A 24,521-nucleotide genomic window follows, 5' to 3' on the forward strand; every position below is an offset into this window, starting at 1 on the left:
TTACTGGCAAATAGCTGAGGATTGAAGTCATTAAATAATTTTGAGTTTAAGACTCCAGACATCCTTCAGAAAATTCATGCCAATGTAAAACCTATTATTCTACCAACTTTTTAAGTTTGCAAGAGCAATATTTAAAATCTGTCCCTATTTGTCCCCCCATCATTTTAGGCTTTGTCCAGATATTTTGCTCTAAGAGCCTGAGAGGTATGCTACCAAGCCAAATGTTATTAGGATAACACAGGTAGCATAAACACATAGCGCACACCTCCCAACCAGTCAGAGCAAGTAATGTGGATAAAGCCAAAAGGAACAATTATCCCACAAAGCAGAAAGTTGATAAAATAACAGGTTCAGCATTAGCAGGGATATTCTGAAGGGTATAGATAAATAACACAACAAAACTGTTTTTTTTTATAAATGCAATAAAGTTTAAGTGTAGCTGCACGGGTGTGCCCATTGCTTAGCTACGCTTAGTCCAGCTTAAACAGCACTAGAAGTTAAATAGCAAGAGACATCCAACATAAGCAGTATTGCAATAGTGCAGTGGTTAGACAGTACGCTTTGTGAGCAGCTATTCCTGGTTTGATCCCCACTGAAACTAATTTGCATTTTACATTCTTTTAAGCATCTATTGGTCTTACCTATATAAAAAGCGTGACATATAGTGCAAAAACCAAAATAGACTAAATTCTGTGTTCTACAATCAGTGTAGAAATTGACATCGATAGTGAATTCTAAAGTTCCACTGATTGAAGAACACAGAATTTAGTCTATTTTGGTTTTTGCACTATATGTCATGCTTTTTATATAGGTAAGACCAATAGATGCTTGAAAGAATGTATTCTTGAACATCTCAGAGATATAACAAACAAAAGAGACACAAATGCTTTAGCAAAACATGTAGAAGAACAGAATACAAGACATATTTTCAACTTCATGGTTATAGAAATAATAAGTAATAATAATAGAGGGGGGGGGAGATAAATAACAGGGTAGAAGAAGTAGAACAGAAATGGATTATATTACTTCAAGCAGACAAGCCCCCAGGATTGAATAATGCTTTCTCCCTGAAACCTTTTTTAAAATCTAGACCATTAAAACATTAAATAGTTAGATATTGTTTTATGGTTTTATGTGTTGATTTTTTTATATATGTTATGTATATTATAGGATACTCAAACTGTTTTTAACAGGATTTAAGGTAGTTAGTTGTATATTTGTTGCACTTGAATTAATTAATCAATCAGATGATGTCATAGAAAAGTATTATTTGAGTGGATGTATTTGGTTTAAAAACCAATGCTTTAATTGTTTTTAATGAGTCTGAAGAAGCGATCAGCTGTTTTAGATCGTAAAAGCGCTTACTCTTGTTTTTTATTAAAGAACATTCTGCTGAAAGTGAACGTATATTTGGATTTTCTGCTGAAGTGAATGTATATTTGGATTTACCAACCGTGGTCAACCTGTTTATTTATTTTTGTCAGGTTGTACTCCAGTGCAGGATTTTGTGTTCTACACCTACAACTAGCAACCTGTTTCTGCAAGATATGAGTTGACAATATAGAGTCACAATGGGCGAAAGATAATGAGATACTGTAATTACTGTGTCTGTGCTGCTTGTGTTACATGGTTGGTGTTAGTAGAGATATTCACACATATGTACTGTTTTACACTGTGATGTATTATGTCATCAACTACTGACAGACATACCTATTTGCTCAGTTATTTCCTGGGAAATACAAGATGAATGAAGCTGTGTCCAGTATTGTGGTCTGCAGCCTACATATTCTTGCACATTCATGCCATTCTGGAGGGGTAGCTGCTGACACTTGCTGCTGGGTCTGTGTAACTGGTCCATCACCTTGGTACTGTGGTGGCTGTGGATCCCCTGCTTGTACAGCTATCAATATAACAGAATGGCTATATCCTGCTGTGGCCATACCTCTCAGCTGTACAGATTCACCCAGGTTACCCAGAGGCAGGCTCATATATCTGGTCAGTTCCCCTTCACATTGTGGTTTACAAGCAGGTTTGTAGCTACCCATTACTGGGTTTGCAGGCAGGGGTAGTATGGGCACACATCAGAGTTTCAGACTTCACACATTCCATGGCGGCCATGCTTCTACACCCCCCAGCCTGTTAGTCTATCTTCTTCCTAACATTATGAGAGTGATATCTGAAAAGTATCCCTATAGTTGTCCCTTCATCCCAGTGGTATTTAGGGGTTGGTCCACAGTTCATGCAGTAGGACATTGTGGGCATGCTACTGGGATTTGTCGACATGGTATTTGTGTTCTGTGGACTGTGTTATGTTTTTAGTTGGGACCCCATGAGATAACATACATTGGCAGTATGGATAAGGCACAGGCCTTTGACAGAGGACTGTAGGGCATTTGGTAGTGATGCAGGCCATGTGTAGCAGGCCAGTGCATTCTGTCACTCCTACCGTCCCAGGCTGCATTTCCCTGGGGAGACAGGGTAAGTGTGCGAGGTGTTAATGACAATAGTTCCTGTCCATATTAATCCATTGTTCTGGATGCTGGCAAGGTGCTACTTACAGCTAGGGATACACCTGCATGGGACATGTCTTCAGCATGCTGCATTCTGTGGGTATTCCCATATGGAAGTGGGGTTCATACTGCACTCATTCCCAACAGTGGGGATATGACCTGTGATTAACCTGTGGCTGATGGTGGGGTGAGATGAGTGCATGTGTGATATAGAAGCTTCTTGCAACTGACTCACAGATAGACCTGGGGCATTCCCATTATGCTGCCTTGTGCAGGGACATGGGCAATTTCTCATTACTTCATACTTGTGCCTTTTGTGGTCTGCCAGTGACTGGCCAGACTACATCAGTATTCCATACTACACAGACGGCTAACCTGTATGCACAATTCCAAAAGTGTGCGCAGTTGACAGTTAAATTTTATGTACTCTGTCTAGGGTACTACCACCTGTGTACTGTGTGTATGCCTGGGCCCACATTCATGGCATGTCCGTTTTTCAGATGGTGACAGATATTGATATCTGAACAGTGAGTATGGATGACTGCAGAATTGGGTCTTGCTGGGATGCATTGTGGTTGGCACTGCAGTTGTCAGAACATGGCCCTGTCATTGACAGTACTGGCCATAGACCACCGAGACACAACACTCCATGCCTACATGCTGACCACTTCCACACAATGTACAACACACAACAACCTAACACACAGACCCCTGCATATTGTGCACATGCAACAATCTATCCTATAAATTTGGCCAGCTAAGGTAATCTGTGCTCCACTGTTATTAATCCCGCATATACAGGTTACTGCATTTTTACATAGGATTGTGGGGGGGGGGGGGCACACCTGACAACTGTAAACATTTGCTATGACTGTACTGGTATTTCAGCTAGTCTGTTGGCTTCCATTTCATTTAGTACTCTGACCTATCAGTAGAGTACAGATCTTAGGTTTTATTGACCTACATTTCAGTTTCAGACTCCCTACCCTTCAGAACTAACATACAACTGCCTGACTGGATGTAGTCTGTCTGTGTAGGTCTGGGGGGACTGTTCTCCATTGCCATCAATTGGAGGCCTTAGCACAGCCTTTCTTTATGGTCATCTACACCTGTCCTGCTGGCTGAGGCTGTTGTTGGATATGTGAGCCTCACTGACATGCATGTGTGTGTCCTATGGACACATTTTTGGGCCACCACATGAATGGCAGTGGGATTTGTCACCTTGTCTAGTACTGCTTACTTTGTTGACACCAGTATTTGTTATGGATTTCATGCTGCCCATATAGGTGTCCACTGTCTGCTGCCAACCCATTCAGCCACCTGAAGTACTGCTTACTTTGTTGACACCAGTATTTGTTATGGATTTCATGCTGCACATATAGGTGTCCACTGTCTGCTGCCAATCCATTCAGCCACCTGATTCCCTTGCATGCTCACATCCATACCATAGATACAACTAGCAGGACATACTACTCCATTCAGCAATTTATAGGAAGAATGACTTACTTTGTGGCTGTGCCAGTATTGAGGATGGTGCTGTAGGGCTGACTATGTCGGATGCACATAGTACACTCCTTACACATGGTAAAACACAGGTAGTGTCATGTTTGGCATCCCTTTTATAGTATGTGTGAGTCAGAGAAAGGTGTCATTCCCTGGGTTCCTACCATGTCAGTGTATGTGCTATGCGTTGCCTCTTTGCCAAAGCCTGGGCATACTGGGCACACCTCCTTCTGCCTACATGGGCAGGCTCAGGTTGTTCCTCTTCTGAGTCACTCTGTGCCTGTGCTGGCCTTGGCTATGATGGGGGTCTGTGTGGCCCTGCCCCTTGCTGTTCCTGCTGCAGCTGTTTCCACAGGATCATATTGTGTAGCATGGCACATACAATGAAAATTTGTGTACGTGTAGCTGGAGAGTACTGAAAGGCTCCACCGGATATGTCCAGGCACCCGAACCATGACTTGAGCATTCCAAACACACACTTTATTATGATTCTGGTTTGTGCATGTGCCTCATTATGGAGTTCTTGTTCATGTGTGTGTGTGCATTTCTGATGGGTGTCATCAGCCACGGCACCAGTGCTTAACCAGCATCCCCCACTAGGTGGCCATATGGGATGTCCCCACTGACAAATCTCTGGTACAGCTGTGTCATATGCCAGATGTGGGAGTCATGATAGCTTCCAGGGCTGCCAGCACACACATTCATGATAATGCCCTGGGCATTGCACACAACCTGGCATTTGATGGAAGGGATAGCCCTTGTGGTTTATGTAGACCCTACCCCACTCACCAGGAGGTGCTTTGATGTGTATGAGCGTGCACCCATTCCCTCAGAGTATTCTGCTATTTGGTGGAAGAGATGCACATTGCTAGTCAATGCCTCAAGGGTGTTGAGGAAATATATGTGCTGACCGGCATGTGCTGACATGGCATCCAGGAACTGGTAGAGTACTCTAGATGCTGATGCCTGTGAGATCCCCATGATATCCCAGTTGGCCTTTGGAAGGTACCTGTGGCTAGTATTCTTAAGCCTACACATACCTTGGTATCCACTGGGATGGGTTCCCCTCTGTTGGTTCTGTGTGTGAGGCGTGGCCAGCACAGCACAACAATTTGCTGTAGGATGTCCCTATCCACCCTATAGCACTCCACTATCTCCAGCTCATGTAGCCCCTGGTAGGTTACCCTGGGTCTGTACACTCTTCTCCTTCTCCTCACTGTGGGTTGGTTGTCAGCATTCTCATCCTCACCACCCTCAGCCTCTTTCACATATTTATGTATGAGAGCAACAGCAGCCCCTATCATTTTGTTAGTTTTGTCAGGTAAAATTTCCCCATCTGTGTACACTGGTGGTGTAGAGTTTGTGGGAAAAAACAGAGTGAAAGGTGTTTGCATAGTTTATAGTAGTGTGCTGGGCTTGGCTGGGCTGCTGCCTGTGTAATTGGCTGATTCTGATACATTTCACCTGCCAGCTATGCTAGTTCTCTTTGATTGCCTTCCTACTGCTGTTTTCCCTTCCCATTGCCTTCCCATTTAAGCTCCGAGGCACAGCGCTCATACCCAGTGCTCAGATGTGAACACAGCTGCTATTTCCTCTGTTTTTTTTGTTTAAAACCCAGTGCACGGGGCACACACCCGTTTAAGCAATGTAAACACTGCTAGGCAGCCTCAGACACACATCCCTTCCTTAGCTGTGCTTAGCTCAAGGCAAACATGGGCCACAGAGCTCCAATAAGCTTACAACATGCTTGACACTCCCCCTTATGAGGTCATCTACCTTTTATGCTTATACCATGGTGTTGCTGCACCTACATGGTTGGGTGCAAGCTAACACTGAGGGGAAATCTGTGATTAGTATCAATCCCCTCATTTGCATAAAACTGACTCCTAATTCATGGTTACAAAACTGACACTCAGCCTTCTCCCTTAGCAACTACTATTCCATAGTATTGTTGTCTTATGCATGCCATTGACTATTATGGCAGAATGCTGATTTTGGTTTAAAAGCTTATTTCCAGCTTTTTCATTATTTTCGGGCCTATCCCATTTGTCTACCCTGCCCTACACTTAAATGGCTGAAATCGGCCAAAAAAAATAAAAGTTATTTTTTTATAATTTTTCAACTATTTCCCATGCCAATGGCGATTGGCATGCCTACTACATTGAATCCATGCTTTCTTTCAAGCTGTCATGCCTCTGATTTGTAATTTGCAGAAATGTATTCGGTTAGTAGCCGAATACATTTCTGCAGGTTACACTGTTCCTGCACAGATGCCTGCCTGCTTCCTGGATGGGTAATTCACCTCATTTGCATGGTTTTCACCAGCAAATGGGGTAATTGGCATATAAGAGCTGTGTCCATGCAGGAATAGTGTATGATCGCTCGTGCACGTCCCGGGAGCTCGTTCCTGGATCACTCGTTGGCCATATTGCATGCAGCAGCTCTTGCACTATTCTTGCATGCCGTGCAGAGCATGCTGAATCTTGGGGTTTATTACATACATACGTCATGTAACCCAATATGAAACCTATTAATTAAAATCAACAGAACCTTATACTTAAAAACCTTGTGTAATAAAATAAGTTTGCACATGAATGTATAAAAGCCATTAAAGCTGCAAAGCATGTATCATAACCAGCAGATAAAAATGAAACAATTGAAATGTTAAATGAAATCATAACACATAAGATTACAGTTCATAATCATTCTTAAAATCTAAATAAAATTCGTCACCTACCTAAACCAAATAAAAGATGGTTTAGAGCACTGAAGATGAGCATGTTAACACTCCAGATGTGTTACACTGGTATAGACTGCTCAAACTTACCATTTAGGTTAAGCCATTCAATAATCAAAACACTAAAAATCTAAATGAATTTAAATGATCAATAGATAGAAGTCCTAATCAATGAATTTTCCAAGTTCTAAAGATAATAAAATAATATATGTGAATGAACAACAAACCCTGAAATGTGAAAAAAACATGACACACTAATCAAATTGTCAGTGTACATAAAATGCCCAGAAACATAAAAATGTAACTAATGACAGTAAGATATCACACAACAGTGAAAGGTAAGAACAGTATATATGTCAAAATGAATAATAGTAAATAATACTATAAGAAAACAGGCTAATATGTCAAAAGACAGAGGTTAAAGCATGTGATGGAAACTAAGGAATAAAACAAGTCTGATGAATAAGCGGTCTATCTTCTAAGAATGGTTTGAAGGAGACTCTTTAATGAGTATTTTTTTGCAAAAATAACTGGTGTGGCGATGGCTAGTCTGTTTTCCAATTCTTATGCCAACATTGTAATGGCATACTGGGAGACTAAATTTGTCTTAGCCAATGGTAAATTTAAGAAACACATTTATTATTACAAGCATTTTGTGGATGATTTGTCATCTGGGAAGGTGCCAGAAGTAGTTTAGATGAATTTTTGATCTATATTGAATCAACCACTACATTTTTGAAATTCACTATGTATGCTTCCAATGAACAGATACATTTTTTAGCTGTTTTTTTTTTTTTTTTTAAAGATGGGACCGTTCAAACCGGAATACATAGACAAAGCTGTTGGAAAAGTAGTTTTCTGGATAGATCCAGTGTGCACCCCAAGCACATTTTGACAACATTGTGAAAGCACAATTTTTACGTCTTACCCATCTAACCAGTGATGATAAGGCATTGAATTAATCCTCTAGAGGACTGATATATAATTTTGAGGACAAAGGTTATTGGAAAAAAATGTGCGAACAGCATTTTCATGGAGTTTTCAATGAATGGCAAGATAAAGGAAGAGCCTATTTTTCTACCAGCAAACAACAGAATAATACTACACCCACCTTTGATAAATCTAGAGAGTGCAGAATGCTGTTATCCTTCACTTCTGACAACAAGAGCATTTTAAATATTATTAATAGGAATTGGCACATTCGTTGAAAGTTGGACGCTGAGCTGGCAACTCGGCACTGTAAAAGTCTACTGCCAATCATTAGCGGACCGGTGTTCCGCTGTGGCGACCCCTAACTGGGAAAAGCTTAAAGACAAACAACAACAACATTAGCTAATGAAGATATATCAATAATTGTAGGTAGTCATCCCAGAATAACCTACAGAAATTTCAAATCTATAAAAGATAGCCTTTGTTATCACAATATTGAAACTAAACTACCCATTACTTCAGAAAGAATGGGTACTTATAGCTGTAGATATTTTAATATGTGTGTTACATGGTTAATGATTACTTATTTGTACACCCAACTACCAAAAGGAAATATAGAGTGTCGCATTATACAGATTGCTCAACTCATGATTTAGGTTACCTAGCTTGCTGCATAATTTGCTTTAAATTCTATGTTGGAAAAACCAACAGAAGTCTCAGAGAGAGAGTCAGAGAACACATATATAAAATTAATAAGAAGAATATGACCATTGCAACACCCAAACATATTGTTGATACTGGTCCCCCAGCACTCATTTAGGTTTTTGGTACTGGAAATAATTAGTAAGAGTTGTAGAATGGGAGATATTAAGAAGAGAATTGAGAAAGTAGAACAGAGGGGGTTCATAAAATTACAAGCAGACAGACAACATGGTCTTAATAATAGCGTCTCCTTAAAGCCATTCTTAAAAGATACACCACTTGTTCATTAGACTTGTTTTATTCTTTAGTTTTCTACCACATGCTTTAACCTCTGTCTTTTGACATATTAGCTAGTTCTGTTATAGTATTATTTACTATTTAGAAGAAAATTACACAAACCACAAGGGAACCCAGTCAATAAACTGCTCTATGAACAACTATAAAGAAGTCCAATAAATCCAAACTTCAAAGAGCAGAAACAGGCTGTGGAAACAGACAAGTCACCTCAGCATAAAATCCAAAAGGTGTTTAATAAGATAAGCACTAGTATGCACCCTAGACATGTTTGTAATAATGTATTAAAAGGACAGATGGTTAGGACTAGTAGATTAACAGTGAATGACATGGATCTTGATAGAAATGGAGGCTTAGAATATATGGAAGTTGAGTTTTTGCAAAGGGGATATGAGGCAGGTGATATATGAAGGACGCAAGAATTGGTGAGGAGAAACAGAGGTAGAATAGGTAAACCATATTTTCCACACCGCGTAGAAAACATGGGGAAGATATGGCAAGGTTGAATGAGATGAGGTTTACTTTAACTTACACTAGTGATGATCAACAACCTACAAACATCTTTGGGAAGTATTGGCATGTCCTACAAGTAGATCCTAAGATAGCGAATTTAGTTGGGGCAAAACCTAAATATGGTTATAGGAATAAGAAATCCCTTAAATATAGATTATCTTACTCAAAGACTACAGATGGCTTAGATGGAATAGAGATTATGAATGGGACAAATAAATGTGGGAAATGTGGGTATTGTGAACACATAGATGAAACGGATGTTTACAAATGTTGTTATTTGATCTTTGGGTTGATTGTGGAAATATAAATGTGGAAGGTGCTTTTGGATGCAATGATCTGATGAACCAACATTTGTTTGTGAAAGCGCTTATCTTCTTAAACACCTTTTGGAGTCTATGCTGAGGTGGCTCATCTTTTTCCAGAGCCTGTTTCTGCTTTTTGAAGTTTGGGTTTATTATTTACTATTATTAATTTTGACACATATACTGTTCTTGCATTATCTTACAGTCATTAGTTACATTTTTATGTTTTCTGGGCATTTTATGTACACTGACACTTTGATTAGTATGTCATTTTTTTCACATTTCAGGGTTTGCTGTTCATTCACATACATTATTTTATTATCTTTTGAACTTGAAAAATTCATTATTTAGGACTTCTAATTATCAGTCATTTAAGTTCAATTAGATTTTTAGTATTTTGCGTATGCAGTGCCTTTCTGACATGCTTGTAGGTTATTTCATTGGAGATCTTTGTATTTATATTACAGGAACATGAATTGCTACACTTTATGTCACATATCTTATGATTCTGAATGTTATTATTTAAGAACTTTGTGGAATAAACGCAACTGTCATGTGCCCCTTAACATATCAGGCAGTGCAGGGGGGCTTCCTCCCTGCAAATGTGCTTAAAATTAAAATTTTCACTCTCCTTTGTTTCAGTCATTGTTTTTCAGTATTTGGGATCGTCAGCATTCTGGAAGTCAATGATTCATTGTATAACCGATTAAAAACCTTATTTACAACTGATTATGGTATATTCCCTTTATTAATCATTTGTGAAATGAATGGATCTAATTAATTCATTCGTCTAGTTAACCTGGAGAAATACTCTGTTGAAAAGGAGTTTTGCCTTGTGTATTTTACTTGCTAGACAACATAAAAGTACATTTGTACCACAGCATTTTTATTTATTGTTTACTGTATTGCCCATTCCTCTCAGTTTCAATAAACCTTGTAAAGTCTGTATGGAAAGAATTCATATATGAGTAGCATCATTTATTTATGTAACTAACTTACGCTTGTTAACTGGGTAGAATACTGATCACAAGTGGCCAATTTCAGTCCCGGCTCATATTTTTAATCATAAAGACCTATGGTTCAGCATTTTCCATTGCATTTGTATGCATATTCAGAGAATTCTATGTTAAGATGGTGCATATGATTACAACAGAGGCAGAATGTAAGTTTACTGCCTCTGTTTTATGGGAAAATGTTGTGAGCGTAATGGTGGTGATGACAGTTGTCAGTCCTTTCTAATGTCAATGCATGACTCACATATAAGTCTAGAAATGTCACTTTTGATTACATTGTCCAATATCATAAGGGAAAGTGTTGCACAGGAGGACAGAAGTAAGATGCTGGATTATACTATGAGGCTAAAACATTTTAAATCATATCTGAATATAAGCTACATATTAGCAACATAGCAGAAATTATTTTAATTAAACATCAGTGTAGAAATTTAAAACTAAATATATCTCCTCTTTTCTCTTCCAGATTCATCTGGATGTGAATAGTACCTTAACTGCATGAGTGATATACATGGGATTTACTCTGCCTGGATATGTCAAGAAGCTTGCTCTGGCCCTAATATATGTCAAAACAGTACTGCAAATTACAATGTCACTTTTGTATTGAAACAGAATTATTATGTCTGCCAGTAACCATATCATGAAAAATCCCTCAATGAAAAATGATGGAATGTGGAGTACAGAGTTATGATTTTAATGGGATTTGACCTCAGGGCTCTCATTATTGCAAACAAGTGTCTTTAATCACAGGACAGCCAAAGACAACTTTGCAAGCATCCTTTGACCATCTCACAAAGATAATATTTGCCTTTGTGCTGGAGCTACTGTAAAAAGCTTGCAGCATTAAACCATTTACAGACAATTCATATTAACATTAAGATTATAAACAAAGGCATTTGTCATTTTAGCTGTGAAGTTACTAGAATATTCAATGTGTTTTGCAGATCTAATTTCATTCTGAAAATATTATTTTTATACACATGTACAGAACTAATGCAGACTTGTGTCATCCTTAAACGATCATATACCAGTCAACCAACAAGCTAAACATAATAAAATTTCTACTTAAGGGGAAGCATTTGATTATTACAGAAGCCTGAAATTCCACATTTAGAAGCATAGTTTGCAGGCTGTTCACACAAGGGAATGTAAACAACAAAACAAACCCTTCTTAAGGGACTTATAGTGCCATGAAGGCCTCCCCTTTGAAGATTTTGCCCTGTGGAAAGTGGACCCTATTGTGCTTTCATGGTTTCAATGTTTAATGTAAAATACATTTATATTATTACATAACACATGGTGGATTAAAAAATCATAAAGCTAAGTTATTAAAGCTGAGCATTAGAATCCAGACTATTGATCTGAGTGTCATATACAAAATACATCTTATATAGTTGCCAACAATGGAACACATGGCAAAACAGAAGCAGCACTCGTAATGCTTTTATCCATTTCATGGGACACAATTACCTTAGCAGAGCTCTCACATCATTAATAAACACTATGACTAAAATGACTTGCACATTCATTATGAAGAGCAGGAGGAAGGAGTAATTCAGGCAGCATGCAGCATCCTTCATTATGTTCCATCCTACTACTATGACATCACCTTCTTTAGTTAATTACACTCAGCTGGTTGAAGAGGGCTTTTACATTCATTGCTGCAGATGGGTTCCAATTTAGTCTGCAATACAGCAGTAGAAGTCAGATAAATATTCCCAAAAGACAGCTTATTCAACAAAAGAAAAAAACAAAACAATGCATTGTTTAGATTTAACATGCTAGGATATAACTTGGCATGCAAATTGCAAATGCATTATAGAATATCCACTCTGCCACTCTGAATTACGATTTGAGTGTCTGTGTGTGTGTGTGTGTGTGTGTGTGTGTGTGTGTGTGTGTGTGTGTGTGTGTGTGTGTGTGTGTGTGTGTGTGTGTGTATGTACGTGTGTTTGTGAGCATGTGTGTGTATGAGTATGTGCTTTATGTGTGTGTGTGTGTGTGTGTGTGTGTGTGTGTGTGTGTCAGCAGTGCTTGCATGAGAGGGTGTGCAAATTGCAAATGTATTATACAATATCCAGTCTGCCACTCTGAATTGCGTTTTGAGTGTGCATATGTGTGTGTGTGTGTGTGTGTGTGTGTGTGTGTGTGTGTGTGTGTGTGTGTATGTGTGTGCATGTGTGTGTGTGTGCGTGTGTGTGTGTGTGTGTGTGTGTGTGTGTGTGTGTGTGTGTGTCAGTAGTGCTTGCATGAGAGGGTGTGCAAATTGCAAATGTATTATACAATATCCAGTCTGCCACTCTGAATTGCGTTTTGAGTGTGCATATGTGTATGTGTGTGTGTGTGTGTGTGTGTGTGTGTGTGTGTGTGTGTGTGTGTGTGTGTGTGTGTGTGTGTGCGCGCGTGTGTGTGTGTCAGAGCAATGCTTGTATGAGAGGGAGCAAGAGGAAGAGGGAGATGGTCTGCCTGTCTTTATTTGTGTCTGGGATGTATGTGCAGATATTTCTGGGAAAACGTTTCCATAAGAGTGGCCTCATTTGTTTTTTTTCCTTTTTATATGTTACATCTATACACATATAATTAAACTTTGTTACAGCTCACAGTGACTGTGAAAGTGTAAATTTGTTTACTAATAAAGAACTGTGCAGCAGAAAAAATACAAAGGACCTCAGCAGTGTTCTGCAGTTCTTAAAAAGAAATATCGCTTTTAAACATCTGCTGAATTTGATGACAGAAGTATAAAATTAAAACAGCCTATCTTTATGGAAAATGTAGATGTATAATACAGTTAAAAATTCTACCTGGAAGAAAATTGTTTGCAATTTTTATTTTGTTTATTTATTTGCTTATTTTTTGAGGCTGGAAACTTATTTTGAAGACCAAACCACCATCAAATTGATGTAAACATGTACAGGAAGCACTGGCAGTTGCTGACTATGATTTTATCGAATGCATTTGTTAATTGATTTGCCTAATTGTTGGCCACAAATCACAACGTATGAGTAAAACATGCTGTTCTCCCTCCCTTGTGTGTAATCTCTAATCTTTCTAAGTGGCAGAAGGGTATTACAGTTAGTGTAGTATGGTATGAATGTGGAACACACTGCATTCAGTGTTTTACTCTCACATTTAATGTTAACTTGCATTATTTCCTCTACTGTCTACTTAAGAACATTACTTCATGAATATTTAGTAGCAGCCTGAGCAGTGTCTTTTCCTCCCTGTCCTATGCATACTAGTTTGGTCCTTAAACTTGTCAATACTATTTCATTTTAAATGTTATTTAGGAGTAAATCCATCATCAACTGCCCCTGATTTTTAGGGTTCCACCTAACCTTAATAAGAGACCAGCTAGCATAATTGTTAAGGTCTTTGCCTCCCAACCACAAGGTACAAGGTTTGAGCTTGATGTCCAGCCAGTGCCTGTTTGGAGCTTGGATGTTCTCCCTGTGTCTTGGTGGGGTTCCTTGCACCTCTGAAAACCACGCTGAGTGTTTCCATCTTAAACTCACCAAAAATAGTGCTGGGGGCAGCAGCACAGACTCGACATGGTGCTCTATAGGGGGAAGAGTTGTATAAACCAACCACTTTGGGAATCTACTGTGGTGCACAGTATCTTCACAATAAGAGAACATGGATCACAGACTATGTTCCATGGTGGGGATAGCCAAACAATCGTGTAAAATATGGCTCTAGGTGATTCAGTGGCAGCAAATGGATATGGGTATTTGCCAGTGATAAGTGGGTTGAGGACCTGACCTACGCCAGGGACTCATGTTAACAGCTGGAGGGGTATATGTGCCTCTGTTGGCCCAGGTGTGCCCACCATAAATCCCAGCAGCCCTGAGTCATGCTGGCCAGTGTGTCCAGTTGCCCAACCCAGATAACTTTGTTGAGAGAAAGCTGGATGTAAAACCAATCGACCTGCCAGGGATTCATGCTAACTGCTGGAGGGATATATGTGCACCTGTTGGCCCGGGTGTGCCCACCATAAATCCCAGCAGCACTGAGTCATGCTGGCCAGTGTGTCCAGTTGTCCAACCCAGATTACTTTGTTGAGAGAAAGGTGCATGTAAAACCAATCAACCTGCTAAACTTACACTCAGTCTAGCTTCACTAACAGGATGGAGCTTGATAGTGGTTACCATGAGGGTAAGCAGGAGGCTGGACATGTTATGCATCCAGGAGACAAGGTGGAAGGGCAGTGCATCAAAGCCACTTGGTTTAGGATACAGAGTCTACTCAGGAGGAGGACAGACTAGAAGTAGTGTGGGATTTGTGGTGAGGGAGAAACTTCGAAAGACAATGAGGGATGTCATCAGAATTAATGACAGACTCATGACAATCAGACTCCTGCCTAATGGAAGGGCAGTATTCATAGTATCAGCCTGCCCCACAGCAGGGATGTAATAGTGAGAAAAAGAGTGCAGTCAGCATTTGCAGGACCTACTAGATGAAGCAAGACAACAGGAATTGGTATTGATAATGGGTGACTTGAATGCAAATATCCAGACAGACAGAACAAGATATGAGGACTGCCTGGGTCCACATGGGTGAAGCAACAGGAATAAAGAAGGAGAGGTCATTCTTGACTTCTGTTTGGAAAATGACTTGATAGTTGCCAACACAGTGTTCAGCAACAGAGACAGTCACAATACCACATACAAGAGTGGGCAATGTGCAACTCAGGTAGACTTCTTCCTACTAAGGAAAGGGCAGTGGGGTAGAATCAGCAGTTGCCAAGTCATCCCCAGTGAAACAGTTAGTCCACAGCATAAATCACTGTTTCCCATAATCAGTAGCAAGCAATGACCAGAGAAGACTCAAAGGTCAACAGAGACCAGGCTGATGACCTGGCTGCTGAGAAAGCACCACAGTTGAAGAAATTATCTGGGCTCTAGAAATAGTTAGAGTTGTAGAAGAATTATAGCACCTCGAAACAGCATGTTTGAGGACTACAGTACAGATATGTGGCTGAGCCACGTATAGAGAGAAGATACTTAAGGAAAGCTGGTATTGGAATGCAGAAATCCAGGAAGTCATCAAAAGAAAGGAGGTGTGCAGGAAAAAGTGTGAGATAAAAAAGACGGACCAGGCTAGGAAGGACTATTAGTTGGATAACAAAGAAGCTAAGAACAAAGCATCAGTGGCATGCTTCCAGCTTCTATAAAGTGGTACAAAAAACTCTATCAGGTTGCTAACAAAAACAGAAAGACAAAGAAGATAGTCAGACACCCTCTATAAGGGATACCATTAACCAGAGGTACTGGAAGCTGTTGAAGGAGGGGGGTGGGGTAGAGGGTGAGAGGGCAGTTAGTGATCTAAGAAGGGCAATTTTTAAAACTATTTACTACTTCAACATACGTTCACTTGGAGGACATTTTAAGCTTAGACAATTTCCAATTTGGTGCTTGAATTAATATTTCCTGATTGGTCTTACATTAGCCCTACTGAGAATAACTGTGATCATAGCATAGATAATTTGGGTGGACCCATGTAAGGTATGCAGCATTTAGGAACTGCCTCCATCCATTACTGACAATGAGGGGAAATCCTGGGGTACATTTTTATTACCCATCCTTAGGTTCACATTGTATTTGAATATGGCTAGGGTTGAGCTTTCTTTTACTTGAATAGAGTGTCTGTTCTGGAACAGTGGTAACCTATGTGATATATATCTATCTCACCACACCATTCTGTTTAGATACTTGGACTGAGTATTTCTTGTGCCATTTGACTTGCTGTTGTTCAGTAGGTCCATCGGTATTGGGTTGGAGGATGCCTAGCATGCCAGACACAGATCACCTGTCAGCACTCTGTAGGAAACCGAGTATAGTGATAAGGCTTTAAGTTGGTGCATGCAAGACCTATTGTTTAGGACTTCTATCTTTTTAGTAAGGTATCTCTGTAGGCATACCACTTGTGCCAATGTGGGCATTATACAAAATGATTGACCTAATGAGGCCTTCGTAAAGGGGGACAATAACATCTCTAGATCTAGTCACAATCAACTTGTTCATAAGCTGTGCAATATAGAAAGACTATAATATGTCACATGGCACATGTTGGTTGAAAGCTAGGTCACTGTCCACACAGGTTCCCAAATGCCAAACAACTGGGTTAACTCTCAGGAGGGTATTGTCAATTTGGTAGTTCCCTGGGGTAGATGACATCCCAAGTGATATGATAATGTATTTTCAATTCATGATTCTGGCACCAGTTACTGTTTGGGACAAACCTTCTTGCATTATGGTTATTCATTTTGGGATTCAATAACTAATCCTAGCTTGCAGTCATCTCAGACTTTATTAGCCAAAGCCCTTTGGTATTAGCTTTTACTTCCTAAACACAGATGCCAAACAGGAAAATACTCAGTACCAATCCCTGGGTGACTCCATTGCTGAATGGTCTCTTTCTAGAGGTAGCCTCCCCTATTTTGATCTCCTGCATCCTGTGAGCCAGATGGCAGTCCATCTAGTGATGTCAGAGTTCATTCCCAGTTTATTCAGTTTTTCTACTATACCTGAGTAGAGGATTGTCTCAAAAGGCTTGGCCGGGTCAAGGTAATGTGGTGTGAGCTATTTTATCTTTATCCATTGCTTTGGTGACAAGAGTAAAGCTTAAAATTTGCCCATGATTTTCAGCCTTTTACACTCTTTGTTCCCGATTCTTGCCCTAAGAGTGAGAGATCAGAGCATACTTTTGATTGTCTTTGATTTTGTGTCTTATTTTTGATCTGTTCCTTATAAGATTTGTGTTTTTTTTGACAAATTTATGAAGATTCCAAAACTTAAATAATTTCAGACTTCATATCCTTCAGAAAATTCATGCTAATGCAAAACCTCCTATTCTAGTAACTTAGCATATAAGAACAATGTTATACTTAAAATCTGTCCCTGATTCTGGACCTTTGACCTTTTTCCCAATCCATTAGATTTTTGGTTTTATTCCTTGACCTATGAGAGTTTGAGGTTTAAATAAGAACTGTGAGCAAAAGCTGTTTACCACTTTCAAGCTCAACCTGCTGTATTTTTTTCATCTGTCCAATTAAATAAAACAGAATTATAACTTGAAAAAAAAATTATAAATAACCTAACTGAAGGCTTAAAGTCAGGCAAGAAGCTTTAATAACATTTTCATAAGCCGAACAAAATCACACAGTATTTTATATTGTTCTTTTAAATAAATTAATGTTTCTTGCATGACTTTAAAAATCCAACAAAACTGTGGCCAACTTGCAGTAATGAAAAAATGAGAAAGCAAAGAAGAAACAGCACTGACTTCTGAAAACACGCTAACATCAGAGTCAAAGTTATTCCAGTTTCTTGCCTGCATTAAGTCGTATTTCATCATCACCATCACTATCATCATCGTCATTATTATTTTTACTGCCATTACATCATAAATGACTGCCCACAATGTATCTGGGTGGGATGCTTCCACTTCAGGTGAGGTCCACAATCAACAGAACTGCACTGCAATGTTCGACGATGTGATCATTATTAATTAGCAGTAAATAACAGTGAAAACCCATAAACTATCGGACGTTGGAATGAAACAATGAAGTGCCAGTTGTAAAATAATAAGCACTTTCATTCCTTTACTGCCAAACAAGAAACAAAAGTGCTTATTATTTTTTACAACTGTCACTTTGTTCTTTAGTTCCATCTTTTTTATAGTAACCAACAGTGCAAAATACCAGAGCCGGATCATGGTTAAATGGGGCCCTAGCAGTGTAATAGATCAAACCCCCCCCCCGCCCAGAGCAGCCCCTCCTGCAGCAAACTTGTACACCCCAGCAGAAGCCCCCCTCCCCAGCCATTCCAGTTTTACAGTACTTGACTATTTCTCCCCATTTACCATAAACACTGTTCAAGCTTGTCAGTGTGCATACTGTTTTCTTATTTATAATGATTACAGATACTGAAATAAAATAGCACAAACACGGATAGCCATTTGCTAAACAAACACTACAGTCTCACAATGAAAACAGACTAGTACGAGTAGTAAACTTCTCTGCCCTTGAAACTCACATTCATTGAAATGGCATGAAAACCCATATTCATAGAAAATGCATCTGGCCAATGGAGGATTAAGTTTACCTTTGGGCTGTTTTCAAACCATAGACTCCTTGCACACATTTTTAGGGCCATGCATATATGTTATGTGTTCTTTGATTCACCTTCCTGACTGTATTTAATTATATTCCTTGCATAATATAGCACCTCTTGTTGGAATGTGTTTTAAATTTGTAGTTTTGAACATTCTTCCAGTAAGCAATAACTTAAAATGTCTTGTCTTTCGGCTTTTCCCGGTTAGGGGTCACCACAGCGGAACTCTGGTTTGCTAATGATTGGCAGTTGATTTTTACGTACGGAGTTGCCAACCCTGATGCACAACCTTCAATGAAGGTACGCCCATTCACGCATGTCTCCACGCAGAAGACGCTCTAGCTGAGAATCAAACTGGACAGCGTCTTACTGTGAGGCGACAACACTACCGCAGCACCACCACCGCGGACTAAGCAATGACTTAAAATGCATGAACCAATAATGACAAAACTATCCATTTAGAAAATTTCAACCACGAAAGGCCACTCAGTTTACTGTCATTACAATCCACCAATATCATTCAATAAGTACAATCTCTGCAGAAGTAAAGGTCATCTGAATAATTCCACATTAAACAGATCTGTAACTAATGAAGAGGTTGCTACTGGCAAACAACTTTACATTTCAATGTTTCATCTACAAATTCTGTGCCTGCTGACCTTGAAGACTTAATTACCTATGTTACATTAAAAAAGCTGGTAATATTGCAATAGGAATGACTGACAATCTAACAAGTTCATAGTGACTAGGCATCTCATACAAAGGATGACATAGTTAGGAGTGTAGAACCCATATCCCCCCTTAAAATGCATCAAATAATCAGCAATCGAAATTGCATTGTCATCCCTTTTGGTAAAAACTCTGTACCCATGAACTACCACATAGGTGGTAGTCTACTTAACACGGAAAGTGTGATAAGAGACCTTGGGACACAGGCGGACAGTAGTCTCTCTTTTGATAATCACATTGCCACAGTAGTCAGGAAATCCTTCTACGTGGCACACCTCATCACAAAAGGTTTCTCATCCAGGAAAAAAGAGGTCATTGTTCCCCTCTACTCGTCACTCGTTAGACCCATTATAGAGTACAATGCCCCTTTTGGTACATTCCTCACAAGACATCTACAACAACTGGAAAGGCTGCAGAAATACCTCACAAAGAGGATTACTGGCCTCAAAAAGATGCCCTACACAGACCGTCTCAAAAAACTGCAGCTTTACTCTGTCACATATCGTCTACTCAGAGGCGATCTCTGCCTAACACACAAAGCTATGTCAAACCCAAAAATCGGGACACATTTTAAATATTGCTCTTATAGACCTAGAAAGTTGCTAGAATAACAGCATTTGTCTTAGCAGGCATTGTCTGAAGGAAAAGAAGTCTGAAACTCAAATGTATGACATTATTCGGTTATTTCAATCCTTAGTGATTTACCAGAAAACCACAAATGTTGCAGAATAGGCCAAAAATATGAGGGAAAAATCAGGACATTCTGCAAAATTCTGAACAGTGCAGAGGTACGCATACCTCTCAACCTCTTAGTGCAAGAAATCTGGACAAAGCATGAAATAATGGGGACACAATGGCCCAAGATAGGGTTAGAGTTTAAATATTGCTCTTTTCAAGTTAGAAAGCTGCTAGAATAACAGGATTTGTGTTACCATCTATGTTCTGAAGGATATAAAGTCTGAAACTCATATATATGTCATTATTTAGTGACCTCAGCCCTCACTGATTTGCCAGAAAGCCACAAATTTTATGAGAAACAAACCAAAACTATGCGGCTAAATCTGGACAGTTGAGAGGTATTTTAAACACAAACACACACACACACATACACACACACACACACACACACACACACACACACACACACACACACACACACACACACACACACACACACACACACACACACACACACACACACACACACACACACACACACACACACACACACACACACACACACACACACACACACACACACACACACACACACACACACACACACACACACACACACACACACACACACACACACACACACACACACACACACACACCTTATCTTTTATACAGCAACTAACAGCTAGCTTAAATTCCACACACTCCTACTCTCTCACACAATACACACGTCATGTGCTTTCTGTCTCATACAGAAATGAACAGTACCACTAGTTTAAACACATAAACACAGCTACTCTCTCACACAGCAACACAGACATACAAAACACCTACTTTCTTACACAGCAACACACACACACACACACACACACACACACACACACACACACACACACACACACACACACACACACAAACAAACACATTTTCTTTCTTTTACAGAAATGAACGGTTTAAATTACACACAGACACGCACAAACTTGCCTTCTTTCTCAGCTGAATGGCCACATGTGCACACATGCACACACACATTTACCTTCGCTCTTTATGGAGCTGCTGGCTTAGATTCCATGTGTGAGTGTGGAATGTATTTGCATCCATGCTGGTGCATGTGCATGTGATGCACACATGGTCCTCCTTAAAGTAGAAGATGCTTGCACTGCAAAGTGAAGATTTTTTTTTTAATTGTTGAAGCCTCCTGATCAAACTGCAGCTGTAAATGTGGGAGGGTGCTCACCCCCCCCCCCCCGTCCTATGGTTCCAGTGCCCTTGCCATTAACAACCTGCTCTCAATTCCACAGGACTTCAAGGACTGATGGAAGGAGTACTTCCAGCAGATTCTGAATGAGGAAAACCCCACAGAAGCTGTACTGCCCCAGACACAGCCTATAATGAGAGACGACAAAGAGCCCACCATAGAAGAAGAAAGAACAGCAGTAAGGAAAATGAAGTCAGGGGAAAGCAGCAGGTGCAGATGAGGTCACAACAGATATGATAAACATGCTGGGTGAGATAGGGGGAAATAGCTCCTGAGGGTAGTCATAGCAATGTGCAGAGAAAGGTGTATCCCAGATGACTGGAGAATAAGCATACTAGTACCAGTGTTCAAGAACAAAGGGGACAAACACAAATGTGTGTATAGAAGTATCAAACTCCTGTCACACTGCATGAAAGTTCTGGAGAGGGTGACTGATAAAAAATACCCAGAATAGCAGAAAGTAAGATGGGAGATTAGTAGTTTGGATTCAGATCATGATGCAGCACAACTGACCCAATGATGAGGAAATAGTTCAACCGGGCATTCCTAGACTTTGAGAAAACATATGACAAGGTCCCAAGGAAACTGATTTGGGCAGTCCTGTGCTAGTTCAAAGTCTGAGACACACTAGTAGATTTAGTACAAGCTATGTACAAGGACTCAGTTTCTCAAGTATGAACAGTGTTCTGTCTCACAAATGAATTCTCAGTTGGAGCAGGTGTGCACCAGGGTTTAGCTCTGAGTTCACTACTGTTTATACTGGTGATAGGTGATAGACTACATTAGCAAACAGGTCGGAGGGGACAGATCAGCAAAACAGCTATATGCAATCAATCTGACATTACAGGCAGACTCTTGGCAAGAACTTCAGCAAAGGATAGGTTAATAGAATTCAAAACTGAAGGCACATGAGATTAAACTGAGTACATATAAGACAGTTGTAATGGGAGCAAATGGTAGAGTGTAGATGAAACTGAGAATTGAGATAGAAGGGAAAATAGTGGAACAGGCTGACAGCGTCAAGTATCTGGGAGAGGTGGTTGAGGAGAAGGGAAGTCTGAATGAGGAGGTCAAAGCTAGAATCAGAGGAGCTGTAGCTAACTGGCACAGAGTATTAGGTGTAATATATGACAGAAAACTACAGTCTTTCACTTCATTCTATGTAAATATTTTTCTATGTAAATATTAAGCTTATGAAAATTTTATGTACTGCTTTTATGTCAAGTTATAAGTTTATGTCTATAGGCAGGTTGTATTTTGTGTCAGGATACTTGTTGCTGTGAAGAATACTGTAATCATTTGTCATTTCTACCTGTTACTGTGGAGTTTTTCTCCTCGGGCCTCCACTGAAAATGGGTTAGCTCGGCCCAGTGGACTTTCCCGGTAAACAAATGTCAATAAATAAATAATAAATAGAATGCCAAAGAAGCTTAAAAGTAAGGTGTGCAAAACAGTTGTGTGAGCAGTACTACTGTATGGTATGAGAACCTGGGCAGTAAAAGCAGAGCAGTTGGGGAAGTTAGAAGTGATAAAGATTAAGGACCTGAGACAGGTGGCATGGTGCACACTGTGGGACAGAAGAAAAAATGGGGATAAAACAGCAGAAGCCAAAGTAGCTACAATTGCAGCAAAGGTCGAAGAGAACAGATTATGGTGGTTCCAGCACATGTGCAGAAAAGCAGAAGACAATCTAATGAAGAAGATTTGGGACAGACAGAAAAAAGACAAGAAGAAACAAGGGCATCCAGCAAAGCGGTGGATGGATTGTGTGAAAGAAGACCTGTGACAGTCAGGCATGAGTGTTGAAAAGGACAGCAGAGTGGCATTGAATAGAGAGAGATATCAACAGCTGACACAACACCCTGACCTCATGTAGAAAATGGGAAAAAGGGAGTTGATGATGATGACGATTCATTTATTTTGTTCTGTCATTTGCTCTGTCCCTCTTAAAGTTAAATAATTGTTTTCAAAAATGTGGGGGATTATAGTCAACAATTAATGACAACCTTTACTGCTACAAATTTCTTTATGAAAATGCATATGGATTTGACTTCCATTTAATCACCTTTTAAACTCATTAGTATTAATATTTTAAAAGGGTCCCTGATATGAAACCTTTTCCCGTGATTATTTTTGGCTTTGTTCAATAATCTGGAGGTAAGAGGTCAAGACCTGATATGCCATGCCCACCTTCCAAGTCATGCCTGTCAGCTATATCACTTTTTGGGTACATTCTAATTTTTAGGTTTGTTTCATACCGTTTTAGTAAATTTCTGATTTGTTGGCTTTAAACATGAGTTACAGAAATAAGTACATATGTTTTGGAGTGACTGTAGCAATGTTGGAGCCCTCAGTATCAAATATTATTAGAGAACAAAGTACAGAAAGCATGCATGATTATTTCAGCTTTACCTTTAGAAAGACAGCAAAAGAACTATTGGTATTAGTATTATTGGTATTAGTTCTGAACTGATTAACTTAAAAATGGGATGTCTAAAACAATTTCAGAGTCATATCTCAGTGGTATGATTATTTGTCATTGTGCTCCGATCCTACTGGGGTGACTTACAGTGGTGCATGTAACGCAGAAACATCTTTTTTTGCCCTGGACCCCTTGCTTTGATGGCTGATGTGCTTGTTTTTTGGTCTGGTATCTATCACTTAACTGGATTCTGTCACTCTCTGGTACTTGCACGGTTGCCAGATGTGTTGTCTGTACTATGTCAATTGGTGAGTAAAGATCATTCTCAGGAGTTCCCCCTTCTTTTGTCAACAGCAGGACTGTATTAAACAGATCATATTGACAAGAGAAGCTGGACTAATGTAAGTGTTTGCTTCTGGTCTTATCTTCTGGGCTTTGCTGGGCAGAATTGTTTTGGGCATGAACTATGTTTACCATACAGTCTTTTGTAGTGATGTCAATGCATTTTCTTGCTGTAGTCCTGCTGTTTTGGTACTATTTATGTGAAAAGGCAGTATTATGTTTTGTATATTTATTAATTTATTATTTATGTTCTGGCATGGCCATATGTGCTGCATTTTTTTCAGTATACAGAAAAAAATGCAACATAGGAAAAATAGAGCATCAACTTTAAACAATTATAAACCAGCTATTTACAATACTTACATATACATATAAGTTTGTATGTAGTAAATCCAGTGCATACAATTCTATAACCTTTAAGAGGGGTAGGATGTGGAAAGTTTATGAAAAGTATAGTAGTAGGACTTATATTTATGA

This window comes from Protopterus annectens, chromosome 4.part1 (genome assembly GCF_019279795.1).
Source record: "Protopterus annectens isolate FY-2018-M chromosome 4.part1, PAN1.0, whole genome shotgun sequence".
Classification (NCBI taxonomy): Eukaryota; Metazoa; Chordata; order Ceratodontiformes; family Protopteridae; genus Protopterus; species Protopterus annectens.